Here is a 12159-nt window from a genome sequence, read left to right on the forward strand (position 1 = left end):
AGAACCAGGCTACAAAGTTTTGCCTAGTATATATCCTTAAGGGACTGGTTTTAATGATTACATAAAAATGATTTTTCATTAGCATAACAAGGCTTTCAGCTGTTGTAAATGAGTTTGTTTTCATAAGCCATTTTTCTTTAGCAGTAGAGTAAGTTCTGTTGGAATGATTTGTCCAGCAATGGCCATGTGGCAATTCCCTCATGGTTTTGGGTATCAGTCACAAGGCTCCAGCTGAGGGTTCTAGCCTTGGCTGTTGGCACATCTACATCCTGGGGAGCATTCCTGTGGCTGCACAGCCTCCAGTGACACCACTTCTTTCCTGTTGTCCTCCCACCTGTGATGGTGGCTGCTTCCTGAAATGAGTCATCTCTGGGTTATTTCTGCCTGCTACTGTTTGCTCTTTCAGTGTTCCAATAACCATATAATGAAGTCCTTGAATTAAATTCCCTCTGTTTTATTTTTTAAAAATTTTAAATTGGAGGATAATTGCTTTACAATATTGTTAGTTTCTGCTGTACAACAAAGTGAGTCAGTCTTGAGTATACATATATCCCCTCTCTCTTGAGCCTCCACCCTCGCCATCCCACTCCTCTAGATCATCACAGAGCACTGAGCTGAGCTTCCTGTGTTATATGGCAGCTTCCCAGGAGCTATCTATTTTACACATGGTGGTATGTATATTGGAGAAGGCAATGGCACCCCACTCCAGTACTCTTGCCTGGAAAATCCCATGGATGGAGGAGCCTGGTAGGGTGCAGTCCATGGGGTCGCTGAGAGGTGGACACGACTGCACAACTTCACTTTCCTTTTTCACTTTCATGCACTGGAGAAGGAAATGGCAACCCACTCCAGTGTTCTTGCCTGGAGAATCCCAGGGATGGCAGAGCCTGGTGGGCTGCCATCTACGGGGTCGCACAGAGTCGGACATGGCTGAAGTGACTTAGCAGCAGCAGCATATATATGTCCGTGTTACTCTCTCAGTTCATCCCACCTTTATCTTCCCCTGGGGGCTTCCCTGGTGGTTCAGATGGTAAAGAATCTGCCTGCAATACAGGAGACTAGGGTTTGATCCCTAGTTTGGGAAGATCCGCTGGAGAAGGGAACAGCTACCCACTCCAGTATTCTTGCCTGGAGAATTCCATGGGCAGAGGAGCCTGGCAGGCTATAGTCCATGGGGTTGTAAAGAGTCTGACATGACTGAGTGGCTTTCACTCACTCCCTCCTCTTCCCCTTCTGTGTACACGTCTGTTCTCTGCTCCTGCCCAGTAGTGGAAATCCCCTCTGTTTTAAATACCTGGCGTAACTATCCTCTTGACTGGACCCCAGCTGACACCATACACAAGAGGAACAGTTGGAACTAACCAGAGAGATGCCAAAGGTGGAGCAGAGGGTCAGTCACCAGAGAAAAGGTCTGGGGTTGTGTGGGAGGCAGTCACTGGGGGCGGGTTTCTAAGGCACTTCAGCTGATGCCTTCTCTCTGGCAGGGAGCACTGTCATATCGCACACTCTGCTGTCAAGCTGCGTGGACTTGTAGACGTCTCATCCACTGTTTAGGAAATGAACTTTCAATTTGCAAAATGTGAGGGTTAGTCTAGATGAATTCCAGGTTTCCTTTCAGCTCTATGTTTCTCTCAAACTAGCTGACAATTTTGCTCAGGGTTGGTTGGGAACAGCTCTCCTATTCTTTCCATATGCTGAGAGAAGACAGGATTAAGGAAGCAGAATGGCCCATGGTGGGCACTGCCTCAGGTAACAGAAAAGTTCTGTACAATCCCTGCCGGGTTCAGATAAGACGACACATCCAGCGGAGGCACCATGTGCCAGACTCGGCAAAAAGCACCGTTGCATAGCAAGGAGCAGTCACAGGGCAGCGTGTTACATGTGAATGTGATTGTGTTTGAGAAGTGGTCATTCCAAAAGTGTGGCAGCAAAGGTGATAATCAGAGAAAGCTAACTAAGTTGCCTATAAAAGTAGGTGCTAGACCGGATTCCTGGGTGTAGTGTGATTAAAATGACTGTGTATTTGTCTTCCTGTATGTAAAATGTAATACCTTTTTTGAACAAGTTTTCCAAGGGATAGTCATTTGTTTACCTCTTTTCAAAGAACCAGTCTTCCTTTTAAGTATTTTAAGTGACAGCCAGGTTTTGCCACTTAATGTAGTTAAAATGGGCAGAAGCTTTGCATTTGTTCCTGCGAATTGCTGAGGACCTGCCTGTACCCTAGACTGCTATAGACTTCTGGCAAAATCTGTTTTGTTTTGTGATATGAGGTGACCCAGTATCAAAGCCTTTTCCCCTCTGTAGGTAAAGAAGATGATATTAGAAACTGAGGAGATCTGGGCCACTGAATTATATCATTTACAGTTAGCTTGAGGGTAGCCCAGCTGCCTGGCCTTCAGGTTGTCAGTTAATATAAGAAAGTTAGCATCTGCTGGATAATGAACCCCTGTGACAATGATCATCTCCTGGGTATCCATCATTGAAAAATAAATCTTTTCAGCATGGATCAGATGTTGCTGGTGTTCAACTTTCATGGGCTGGACCATTTTCTGGTTCTATTGTAAGCAGTCAGAGGCCCTGAAACTCTACTTTCAAGAGAGGCTGACACAGCTGCCATCCATTTCTAGTTTGTATCATCCCCTGAGCCAACCCATGCTTAAAGCATGGTGGTCAGCTGATCAGACGTGACTCCCCAAATGGCCATGGTCTTGAGCCAAGTGAAGGGCAAAGTGGTTGATGAGGGGTCTGAGCTGCTTGCCCACACAGCTTGCTTATGCCCTCTTCTCTGGCTGGCTTTTGACCCTTTCCATTTTGTGGTGAATAGCTGCTGGACCTACTCAGTGGCTCTGACTAGCCCAAGCTCGTGCTGAGCAGTTGGTCTGCATGGCTGCCTGTGGCCAAGCACTCTGTCTCTCCCAGAGCTCAGGAGTCAATGAGGAGCTGTCTTTAAAAAGGTGTCTAGTTCTTCCCTGCCATGGCATGGCTGCACGGACTTGTGTTGTGATCCTCCACTGAGGCTTCTGTACACTCCACACGGCATCTCTTCTTACCATAGATGTCTTTACCACTGTAGGTTCTGCTGGTTCGTAAGACTCAGGAGGCAGGGTGTACCACCAGTTTGGACCTGTGGAGGAACTCTATCCTTCCTGTAGCCCCACTCAAGGCTGGCAGTATGTCATGTCACCTGGCACAGAGACTGGAGCAGTGTTCCCAAGTATGGAATATGCTGCCATTAGAGCCTGAATGCACTGCACTTCCTATTTCAGGGTAGAAGGTAAGTTGCAATCATTCTTTTACTTTGGAGAGGATTTATTGGCATGCCTAATACCACTGGACACCAAAATGTTTCCTGATGTAGCCCCTTGAATCTTTGTAAGGCTTGTCTACCACCTTCTGGGGTGCATGGGTCTTACCAAGGCCTTGAGTGTGCTGCTGCTGCTAAGTCGCTTCAGTCGTGTCCGACTCTGTGCGACCCCATAGATGGCAGCCCACCAGGCTCCCCCGTCCCTGGGATTCTCCAGGCAAGAACACTGGATTGGGTTGCCATGGCCTTCTCCAATGCATGAAAGGGAAAAGGGAAAGGGAAGTCGCTTAGTTGTGTTCAACTCTTCCCGACCCCATGGACTGCAGCCTAGCAGGCTCCTTTGCCCATGGGATTTTCCAGGCAAGAGGACTGGAGTGGGTTGCTTTCTCATTTATCCAGCCTAGCTGTTATGTGTGTAGTGAATGAATGTGATTCTTAGTGGGAGATCTAGATAGTCCAGATATTTTAGAATATATTATGATTAGAAGGAGTGTTAATATAGCTCTTGGGCAAATTGTAAATGTAGAGTGCGAGAGGTTCATGTGAACGCAAATTGTTTCTCATGCTTGTTTATGATTAGAATAGAAAAAAAATAACCACATATGCCAAATGAGTAGTCACATACCATGTGATTACCTGAGGCTGTTTTCATCTGCTCTAGAAAAATACCATTTAGTGGCTGCAACTGGGGCAGTTACCTGGTTGGATCTTTAAAGGTCTACTCTAAAACCCCTCTGCTGTTTCGTTTTTTTCAAACCAACTTTTTATTGAAGAATAGTTGATTTACAGTGTAGTATTAGTTTCAGATGTACAGCAGAGTGATTCAGTTATACATATTTATTTTCAGATTCTTTTACACTATAGGTTATTACAAGATGTTGAATGTAGTTCCCCCTGCCATACAGTAGGTCCTTGTTATTGACCTACTTTATATATGGTAGTGTGTATCTGTTCATCCCAAGCTCCTAATGTATCCTTTACCGCCCCTGGTGGTAACCATAAATTTGTTTTCTATGTCTGTGAGCCTGTTGCTACTTTGTAAATAGGTTCATTTGTATCATATTTTTAGATTACACATGTAAGTGATATTACATCATATTTGTCTTTCTGACTTTACTTAGTATGATAATTTTTAAATCCATCCAAGTTACTGCAAATAGCATTACTTCATTCTTTTTATGGCTGAGTGTTATTCCACTGTATAAATGCATACACCACACCTTCTCTGTCCATTCACCTGTTGATGGACATTAGGTTGCTTCCATGTCTTGGCTGGAAATAGTGCTACTGTGAGCACTGAGGTGCAGGTATCTTTTTGAATAGTTTGTTTTTTTCCTGGATATATGTCCAGGAGTGGGATTGATGGATCATATCGAAATTCTATTTTTAGCATTTTAAGGAACCCCCATACTGTTTTCCATAGTGGCTGCACAAATTTACATTTCTACCAACAATTTAGGAGGGTTCTCTTTAGAACTCATCTGTTTCCCGCCCTCCCCCCCAATGGGTCAAGCTAGAGAATCAAATGAGATCTAATGGGGACCACCACCCCTGCATCCTTTAGATCCTTAAAGATGGCACTGATTCCTACCATTCCCCTACCCCTGAGATATGATAGTTTTTTAAATTTGGGGGGTTGACTGTTCCAGAAGTTTCAATTTGACCTTCCCCACCATGAGATCCCTTATTTCACAGACTGAGGACCCAATGTGAGCATTATAGCCACTGACTAAGCATGCTGAACCCAACCATAAATTCATGAACAAGGTAAACACTCACTTGGTGGGTTTACAGACCCAGTGGACTCCACTGATCACACCAAAACCCTGTCCCCCCAAGGAGGAGAGCCAGTGTGGCGCTTCAGGTAACGGCACACCAATGTCGACATGGACAGTCTAACAGTCCCTTCTTTCTAACCTGGAGAGAGGACATAGCTTGAAAACAGTTGTCTACCAGGAAGTGCTTAACAAAAAACAAAAACACCTACATTGTAATAAATCAGGAATATACAGAAAATGTCCAAAGAATGGCTTTGACAGTGATGATGCAGGAACCCAAAGGAGAACATTGGCCCTGAAGACCTTTATCCTAAGATGTCTACTAAGATGGCATATTCCTGGAGAGAATTCTTTAGGGGTTCATACGTAAACATAAATCTGCCAATAATCAGTAGAAATACATCATCATTTCTATTTCAGAAATAACATCCAAAAAGCATCTCAGACATTTCCATCAAAACTAACCAAATGACTCATTTGGAACTTAATAATTTTGAATTGACAAGCACATGTCCAATGGAAAGAAGGCATCAGCTACAGTTTACTTTTATCCTTAAGTGTGTATGGGCCTTGACAGTTTTAATAACTTTTTATCTAAGTTACAGAGCTATTTGGCTCTCAGTTAAAATGATTCCCTGAAAAGGGAATATAAGCCAATGCTCCGTGTTCTAATTATTTTCCAGTAAGGCAGATTAGCAATATTATGCATCCCATTGCTTTCTGTTCTATAACTATAAATGTTGATATGTTTCCTCAAGAGTGTATTCACCACATATGGTGTTTTCTAAAAGACTGAAATAATGGCTCTTTTTTGGAAATGGCATAATAGCATTTTCTAACCTTCATGTTGATAATTGCCTTTGGTTGATATATATATATGTGTGTGTGTGTGTGTGTGTGTGTGTGTATATATATATATATATATATATATATTTTACTAGTGTTTGGATACATATGTGTATAGAAAACATGTTTGGAGGCCCATAAGCAGAATAGAAGGCCCACCTCTATTTCCAAATAGACTGCTTTCAAAACTCACAGGGCTCCCAGCTCTGGCTTCAGCTGATAAAGGGCCCATCAGGAGCTGGTTCTGTTGCCCTTGGCTGTCTCCCACGGTGATGAGGGTGCTTTATCTTGGAAGGGACATCAAAGGTTGTCTAGTAATGAGACAAACCCATTCCTGACATCAGGTTTATCAGATTCACCTGGGGAGCTTAAAAACACATACTTTTCATGCCTATCTGCTTTGTAAATCAGAATATCTGGAGGAAGGTCTTGAAAAAACATCAGCCAGATCTGGGAACCACTGCTCTGCTTCAACCACCTTCATGATTTTATTAAGTCTTCACATTTAGAGTCAGAAGTAAGGTATCGTTCAGTCACTAAGTCGTGTCCAATTCTGTGTGGCCCCATGGACTGCAGCATGCCAGGCTTCCATGTCCTTCATTATCTCTCAGATTTGCTCAAATTCATGTCCTTTGAGTCAATGATGCCATCCAACCATCTTATCCTCTGTTGCCGCCTTCTCCTGCCCTCAATCTTTCCCAGCAAAAGGATCTTTTACAATGAGTCGGCTCTTTGCATCAGATGGCCAAACTATTAGAGCTTTAGCTTCAGCATCGGTCCTTCCAATGAGTATTCAGGACTGATTTCCTTTAGGATTGACTGGTTTGATCTCCTTGCTGTCCAAGGGACTCTCAAAAGTCTTCTCCAGCACAATTCAAAAGCATCAATTTTTCAGTGCTCAGCTTTCTTTATGGTCCAACTCTCATATCCATACATGACTACTGGAAAAACCATAGCTTTGGCTAGTTGGACCTTTGTCAGCAAAGTGATGTCTCAGTTTTTAATATGCTGTCTAGGTTTGTCATAGCTCTTTTCCCAAGGAGCCAGGTGTCTTAATATCACGGCTGCAGTCACCATCCACAGTGATTTTGAAGGCCAGAAGTAAGCAGGTCTCCTTAAAATTTATTCTCTTTAATTTCTGGTTGTTGGACTGTCTGTGAATGTCCCAGTATGGATGGACTAGACCTATTTGTTTTGATCTGATGGTATATCACACATGTTTATCTCAGTATCCTTCCACAGAGCCTCTGCTGTACCTGGTTAGGAGCCATAGTGTAATATATTTGGGGTCAGATGAATGAATGAATAAAGTTAGATTTCAGATTTCTTTTTATTCAGACAAAGAGGGAAAAATAAATGTCATTCAGAAGAAAACAGTTTTCTTCTTAGATCTAAACATTGGTTAGATCAGAACAAAACCTGTTGTAATCCAAGTGTCCATCAGCACAATATGACTCACCCATATAGTAGAATGCTGCTCAGTAATGAGCAGGAACAAAATACTGAACCATGCTACAACAGAGATGATCGTCAAACATGTTTTGCTTACATGACAGAAACCAGACACAAAAGATTCATATTGTATGATTCAATTTGTGTGAAATTTCCAGAAATAAGCAAATCTGTAGAGACATGGAAGATCAGTGGTTGCCTAGGGCTGGGGGTGGGCACAGGGATTCACCTTAGGTGGACATAGAGAAATCTTGGGTATGATGGAAATATTCTAAAACTTTATGTTGGTGATGGTTGAATGAATCTATTAATATATTAAAAATTGAGTTGTTTAAAAAAAAAGTTGTAAATCACTGAAGAGCATAAACTGGGTTCCTCATCCATTTGTGGGAATAAAGTTCTTCATTGCCATCTGTTGGAATCAGTGTTGCATTAAACCCAAACAAGCATAATTTACCCAAAGCTTCTCCCTTAAAATAGCTTATATGGCTAATGATGCTGGCATTTGGGTTCACCTTAGCGTGTGTGTATGCTACATTGCCTCAGTCATGTCTGACTCTCTGCAATCCTATGGACTGTAGCCCACCAGGCTTCTCTGTCCGTTGGATTCTCCAGGCAAGAATATTGGAGTGGGTTGCCATACCCTCCTCCAGGTAATTAGACCCCAGACTAAAACCCAGAAGCCAGCATGAGGCAGTGTGGGTATAGGGTGGCAGGGAAAGAGGAGGCCTGGGTTCCAGCTAGGTCTGGACCTCTCTGAACTGGTTCAAGTTTAGCTGTGTGGCCTTTCTGCCCTTCACTTATTCATGTAAAATGAAAGCTTCTTTAGTGAATGATTCTGATCCTTAAACACAAAGAGAAACACTCCCTTCTGCAGTTTCTGATGGAGAGCAGAGTTTGGAGAGAAGCAGGCTCAGTGTTGCAGGACTGACAGCATGTGTGTGTGTTTGCACTTGCACACCTATGAGAGGCCTTGTATACACTTGCACACCTCTAAAAGGCCTTATGTGATTGTGGAGATCCAAGGAGACCAGATATGCTCAAAGACTATTACATCCCATCTTTATGACAAAGTGTTTGGAACCATCTGAAAAGTGAAAGTGAAAGTTGCCCAGCTGTGTCCAACTCTTTGTGAACCCATGGACTATACAGTCCATGGAATTCTCCAGATCAGAATACTGGAATGGGTAGCCTTTCCCTTCTCCAGGGGATCTTCCCAACCCAGGGATCAAATCCAGGTCTCCTGCATTGCGGGTGGATTCTTTACCAGCTGAGCCACAAGGGAAGCCCAAGAATACTAGAGCGGGTAGCCTATCCCTTCTCCAGTGGCTCATCCCCACCCAGGAATTGAACCAGGGTCTCCTGCATTGCAGACGGATTCTTTACCAACTGAGCTATCAGGGGAGCCACACCAATCAGGGGAGACACAGCAAATCCAAAGTGACAGCAGCAAGGGGGCTAAAGAACCGTTGTATGCTAGACAACATTATCTAAACATGTGCAGACGGCCTCACCTATAATCATTTACATACATAAAATCATTTATAAAGATCATCTCAGGAGATCCTCTCATTTCTATAATCTTTATTATTTCCACTCTACAGTAAGGAAGGGAGGAATTTAGATTAAATTACTCTTGGATAGTCCCAGTCTTTCTGGAGGGCAGAGTTTGAAAGCTTGGAGGGCGAGGTGGGCATGGACAGGTTACAGGCAGGGGACCATGCAGGAGGGAGTGGTGTCAATAAGAGAACAGAAGAGGCCTGCTGGCTTGTTCTCAGCATGGTTTGGGTCCTTTTGGGTTTCTATTGTTGTTGATGTCAAGTTGTAATGTGGGGATTCCCTGGTGGCTCAGTGGTAAAGAATCTGCCTGCCAAACAGAAGACACAGTTTCAGTCTCTGGGTTGGGAAGAGCCCCTGGAGGAGGAAATGGCAACCCACTCCAGTATTCTTGCCTGGAGAATTTAAAGGACACAGAAGCCTTGTGGGCTACAGTCCATGGGGTCGCAAAGAGTTGGACATGACTTAGTGACTAAACAACAAAGGTGGGGCTGTGTCCTTGAAGGACTGTGGCCCCAGGTCTGTTCCACCCAATCTCATGCTTACAACAGGAGACTATCAGGAATGTTGAAAAAAAAAAAAAAAAAAAGTTCATTCTATTCTCTATTTTAAGAAGGATGAGTCTTTTCCTGCTTTCTCAACATACATGAAATGTGATGATTCAAACCAAGTGAGCCTGAGCTCAAAGCTTTGAATTTGCTGGGAGTGTTGCTTCCTCCCTGGGCTGGTCAAAGAAACTCTTCTTCTCTGCACTATAGCTGTCATGTGGCCAATAGAAGGTCCATGCTTACTTGGAGCCCTAAGCATGAATGTGTCTAGGTGTAGATGTGTTTTATCTGCACGATACCCTTGCCCCTGGGCCCACCCCAAGTTACACATTGAAAGGGGAACCTGCAGCAGGTATTTGTGGCCCCTGCCTTGAGCTCTTTGCCTGTCTCTCTAGAGCATTTTGTCTTTCTCTTTGATGTCCTGTCCTTTGTGCTTTTTTGTTTGTTTGTTTGTTTTTTCCCCTATGTCTACCTCCCTCTTGACTTCTGATCAACCCCTAGCTATGACTTAGTTCTGAAGGGTGTTAGGCACACACATACACACACACACAAGGTATCTGTTGGAAGAGGAGAGGCTGGTGTGGAGGAGAATGGGGTAAGAATGAGCAGAGGAAAGATTTTGAGCCGAGTTGCTGTTTAAGACCTTGGCCACCTTCTCCCTGAAGTCATCTGTGACATTGGCATCACCGCCTCCTCACAACCCCCTTCATTTGCAACTTTCACGGGAGCCTCTTGTGACATCTGCCTCACTTTACAGTTACTTACATACAGATGTGAGTGTCTTTTCTAGATGAGCAGTTGGCCTGGGGGAATTTTCCATTTTCAACAAAAGGTTAGTTCATCTTTACATTCCATACATCACAATAACTTAACTTCTAAAGGGATCATAGTAGTGTTTGTTGAACCAACAGATGTAGTAGATGTGAGATGGTTTTCAGCCCGAGATTCATATGTCATGAAGAGCCCTCCTCCCAGTCTGAAGGGAAATAAAAGACTGTGTGGACTTGCTGCTGGGACCTTCCTGGGGCAGAGATGTGCCAACAGAATCTCCATCAGGAGTGAGTCGACCTCAGGGAAGCAATGGATGATAAATCTAGTAAGTGAGTAAGGTATAATTACAAATGAGTACATACATTAGATGTTCATTTAAAGCATCAAATTAGAATTTTCACAATAAGCTAAAACCACAGTAGTTCAACCAAAGGATAAACTGAAATTCTGTAAATGACTGATATTGATAAAATTGCTGAATAAAAGTCAGTCCATTCTAAAGGAGATCAGCCCTGGGATTTCTTTGGAAGGAATGATGCTAAAGCTGAAACTCCAGTACTTTGGCCACCTCATGCGAAGAGTTGACTCATTGGAAAAGACTCTGATGCTGGGAGGGATTGGGGGCAGGAGGAGAAGGGGACAACAGAGGATGATATGGCTGGATGGCATCACCGACTCGATGGACATGAGTCTGAGTGAACTCTGGAAGTTGGTGATGGACAGGGAGGCCTGGTGTGCTGCAATTCATGGGGTCGCAAAGAGTCGGACATGACTGAGCGACTGAACTGAACTGAACATTAAAAGTCATGTTCTGTATCAGCCCCCAGCTTCATTGTGTAGCATTTAACCCTGCAGCCCATCTGTACTAGGTCACATATCTGGTTCTTCATGTCAGTTCTGCGGACATTCTCCCTGTGGCATGTGTACTGGGTAACAGAGGTAGGCTGCACTGAAGTGAGAAAGGTGGGGGACTGTCACGGTCTTTGTAGACCAGGACCTGGGGACTGGAGTCGATGAAAATGAGAGGGTAACAGGCAGGAAGGTCAGGGGTCTCCAAACGGAGGAAATAGCCTGCAAGTGTCAGACATTTTTATCTCTCTTAAGCGGCAGGAGGAAACAAACTAGCAATATTTTTTCCTTTTCTATACAAATTTAAAGGGAGGTTTCTCTTAAAATACTGTGTTGCCATAATGACACCTGGTTTCTCCTGAAGTTAGCTATTCTCGAGCCTAGAGAAAACCAATGCCTTTTTCTTATGGAAATGTTTGTCTTAAGCTATGCTAATGTACTATGCATTTACCCCAAACTCTGTCTCCAAGTCGGTTCCGCCTCTTGGCCCAGAACCTACTTGACAAACCAGTATGTTATACTCAGATATTGTTCCCCTAATCTATGTAAATGAAACTATTTGTATGGTGGTCTGCCCTTCTTCAAGATTCAAGTTAATCATTTTATGGCCCAGGATAAACCATTTGGTGCCAAGATTATCCCAAAATGCATCTTATGGGTGAGGGGCCTGGTGCCATTCTGAATTTTAAGACATTCCTTTCTTTCATTAACAGACTGCTAGTGACTACATAACATCCAGCTGAAGACTAGCAGGGGGGTACTCTTCTGCCCCCTTCTGATGCCTATGTTAGAAGCTTTCTCTATCTCCTTTATACTTTAATAAAACTTTATTACACAAAAGCTCTGAGTGATCAAGCCTCGTCTCTGGCCCCGGATTGAATTCTTCTCCTCTAGGGGCCAAGAATCCCGGTGTCTTTGTGTGATTCAACAAAAACCTTTCAAAAAGAAGGATGCAGGGGACCCAAGTCTCGCGTGAAACAAGGGTACTTTATTTGCAGAAATGCATGCTTATATATCTTCAATAAAATGATTACTTAGTCATTAGAATTAAATT

At 43.5% G+C, this 12159-nt stretch overlaps 1 long non-coding RNA gene across 1 annotated transcript; it reads left to right on the forward strand.

The window, feature by feature from the left end:
* Positions 1–2514: 2514 nt before the first annotated feature.
* Positions 2515–11945, forward strand: LOC129644955 (uncharacterized). The gene is made up of 3 exons (XR_008711083.1): positions 2515–2954; positions 3074–3274; positions 11819–11945. It is a non-coding gene; the product is annotated as an uncharacterized LOC129644955 (long non-coding RNA).
* The last annotated feature ends 214 nt before the right edge of the window (positions 11946–12159 follow it).

Source organism: Bubalus kerabau, chromosome 2 (assembly GCF_029407905.1).
Source record: "Bubalus kerabau isolate K-KA32 ecotype Philippines breed swamp buffalo chromosome 2, PCC_UOA_SB_1v2, whole genome shotgun sequence".
NCBI classification, from domain to species: domain Eukaryota; kingdom Metazoa; phylum Chordata; class Mammalia; order Artiodactyla; family Bovidae; genus Bubalus; species Bubalus kerabau.